Below are 3,562 nucleotides of genomic sequence, written 5' to 3' on the forward strand. Positions count from 1 at the left end.
TTTCAGAGTTCTCCTCTGCTTGCCTCTTGTGTTATTTCTGGATTTACAGTTATACTTTGCCAGGAGCAGCAAGGAGAAATGGGTCTATGCTATGGACAGACTTTAAGAAAATAATTTTCATGCTACTTACTGCCTGGGACTCTGAATCTGGAAGTAATAAGGCAAAGACACAGAGGCTGAGTCCTAATTACCTTGGGAGTGGTTAGACATGGAGCATGATAAGAGAGGCTATATGATGCTTCTAGACACGGGGTCCTGGGGAAAGTTGGGTTCCGTACACAGGAGTGTGACTGGAAAGGGCTAACTTTGCGTGTTTCAGTTTTGAATTTTGGTCCAAATTACCCCTGTTATAAGCTTTATAAGCTTTTTATGAAGTATGACAAGTTTCATGAGAGGAAGGTGACTTCAAGCCTTCCGGTTTTTAAGGGAGTTTTTGTTTGTTTGTTTGATGTGGACCATTTTTAAAGTCTGTATTGAATTTGTTACAATATTGCTTCTGTTTTATGTTTTGGTTCTTTGGCCAGGAGGCATGTGGGATCTTAGCCCCCCGACCAGAGATCAAACCCACACCCCCTGCAATGGAAAGCGAAGTCTTAACCACTGGACCGCCAGGGAAGAGCCTGTGAAGGAGTCTGACTTATTCAATATCTTATAAGAACTTTGCTATAACAGTAATTTAGCAAATAAATATCATGATTTGGAATAAAGTGTCAATCATGAGAGGCTAAAAAAAATTTTTTTCCCATGGAAAAATCTCATAGATATATATATTTTAAAGTTTATTTGAGAACAAGAGAAAGCTTTTGCATATCTGACAAGGTAGATGTGTTTTGATGAGAGACGCCATCCATATTTCAGCTCTACCGATATTGCCACAAATGGAACATATTTTTTCTAACAAAGATGCGGACATAAGTAAAGGACTGTGACTAAATAGAGTCACAGGAAAGGTGAGGCCCCACAGCTTATCCCTTAGACTGATTCATGACACAGGATTTAAATCGAACAATCCAGTCTCCTAATGCAGTGGTTCTCAACTTGGTTTCTTATCAGAATGCCAGGGACTCTTCGAAAGCATATCCCCAATACTAGGCTGTACCCGAGTCAGAGTCTTGGGGAGTGGGACCCAGGCATTGGTAGTTTTTTAAGCATCCCAGGTGATTCCAGTGTGCAGCCAAGGTAGATGGCCACTGCTCCAGAGGCAGGTAACTACCATCAACAGGTCCCTCAGCCCATTCACCCTGAAAGGAAGGGGCATCTGCTGGGCATCGTGGCCTCTCGGTGATCCTGTCATTCACTCTGCTCAAGGACTCCAGGCGTTATCAGCTTTGGGTACAATTTAGAGCCTTTCCATTTGCCTTAGTGATTTTTAGAGCAATATTTAATCAGGCAAATACCATCAAAGAGAGAAAAGATGGAAAAAGAAATTTCCATAAGGCGTGATATGAATAAGTAAGTGAAAAAACAATCTCAAGTTTAAAAGTGAAGGATGGGAAGTCAAAGCCTGTGAAATTTTATTTATACAAAAGAATAAAAAGACCTATTTCAGAAGGATTGATTTAAACGTATGTTTTTCAGCTTTTCCTGTTCCTTGAACATGAAACTGCTTCTAACTCAAAAAGATTTAAGATAGGTAATTATTAAATAAACACTCTTTACCTTCCCTCTGCAAAAACCAAAAAGCCAAGTCCCCATTTTATTTATGGTAAACCAAATTATTTTCAGTTAAGAATAGTGGCAACCGCATGAAACAGCTTATCAGATACGTCAGCAGGAAGGTATGAGCTCTACAACGGCATTGCAAAAAGTCCCCAAAGAAAAAACAATAACAGAAAAATGACAAAACACAAACAAAATAAGAAAACGCCAGATATTTACAGCCTCCGTCTGAAATGTGACCTCTTCCACGTTCAGCATAAAACAAACCTAGAGAACATTTCTCAGTGCGCATCGCAGATGAAGCTGGTGCTAGCCAGTTGGAGGGCGGAGACATTCATTCCAAGAAGGGAGAAACGCACAGTTAGCAACTTGCTGGGATTATAACAATGTCTTGGGTTTTCCTGCAATTCTGTTACTGAAAATGACACAGAGTAAATGCTCTGATATGGTCGTACAGAAACGACTTGTTTGTCACCACATTTCAGAACAAAGTACTCAGAGCCACAGGCACCGGGTCTGGGAAAGCAGAGGTGGATGGCCACGCAGCCAGGTGAGGGGTGTTTACCTTTGTGAGGTCGGCGGACGGAAGCAGGGCTCTAGAGCCTGGACGCTTCTGCACTAATGAGTCTTCTAATAATCAGCTCGTGGTTTTCTGTTTAACTTCAGATCCATCCTGTGCCGGGTTTTATTCTTTCTTTTTTTATGGCTGCTATGATGACTCCCTGAGGAAGTAGAAGCAGCAGCCTTCTGAGGTTTCACTCCCTGCACAGATCCATCAGCTCCTCAGGATGCTCCTGGCTGGGCTCGTTTTCCTGATTGTGGAAGTCTGGAGAAGTATCACTTTCCGTCTCACTTCCTGGCTCCCTCTTTTCAATGAGCTGGTCCTGAACTCCTGCCAATGCACTTGCTGCAGCTGCTGAAGTAACTGAGGGTTTACTGAAGAGCCGCTCCTTCTATCGTTTTTTGCTATTGGAGTATTTTGGTTCGTCAGGTACTGATCCCAGCCACGAATAGTGTTGCCATACATCTGAGTGCCTTCCAGGTAGCTTCCTTCAAAAGCACAGATCTGGCTCTCCAAGTTGGCCAGTGTTTGCGCCTGTTCCTGCTTCCGCTTCCCGAGCCCCGCCTGCACGTGCCGGCTGTCCGGGATCTGCGGCAGCGTCGCCTTGTTGTGCATCGCCATGTTGTACTCTCGTGGATAGATTTTTAAAAATAATTTCAAGCCAAAGGTTTTTTTTTGCTTTTTTTTTTAAAGTCTCAACGTTATTTTAGACAATTTTCTGTGCCATTTAAATAAGATGGATTAATAAATTCATGTTTGCCTAATATTTCTATTTGAAATCATACATCAGAAATACCACAGGGTTCCAAATTCTATGATCTGGAGACGAAACAAAAAATACTGTTTTTGAAAGAGGAAAGGCCCCGTGAGCACACAGCAGGGAGGCCGTCTGCCAGCTGAGAGGAGAGTCCTTACCAGATACCACATCTGCAGGACCCTTGATCTTGAACTTCACCGCTCTCAGAACTGTCAGAAATAAATATCTTTTGTTTGAAAAAAAAATTCCGTTTTAGGTTCTGTATCAAGCAAAGTTCCCACGCTCATTTAGCACCTTTTCCCCTTGTCATCCTTGAATGAACAATTGATTATTTGAGATGGAGGCAGTTTTCAGAGTTCAAAGTCAGAAGTTTTTCAGAAGGTCTAGGACAGAGGTACAACTGGGGCTGGCTGATTGACAGAATTGCCTAGAGAACTTTAGAAAATCCCAGCCTCTTGGGTCCCACTCCCTGAAAGCTCTGAGTCAGTGGGGTGAGGCCCCTGAATGTATACATTTTTCTACAGTTCCCCAATCAATTAAGGTGATTGGCTGCATTTGGTAACTAAGAAACTGAGACACGGGTA

General features: G+C 42.5%; 1 pseudogene across 1 annotated transcript; it reads right to left on the bottom strand.

Moving 5' to 3' along the window:
* Positions 1-2,289: 2,289 nt before the first annotated feature.
* Positions 2,290-2,842, bottom strand: LOC309827836 (chromatin modification-related protein MEAF6-like; annotated as a pseudogene). Its single transcript has one exon. The product of its transcript is annotated as a chromatin modification-related protein MEAF6-like (transcript).
* Between the last annotated feature and the right edge of the window lie 720 nt (positions 2,843-3,562).

This window comes from Grampus griseus (assembly GCF_964374135.1).
Source record: "Grampus griseus genome assembly, chromosome: 10".
NCBI lineage: Eukaryota > Metazoa > Chordata > Mammalia > Artiodactyla > Delphinidae > Grampus > Grampus griseus.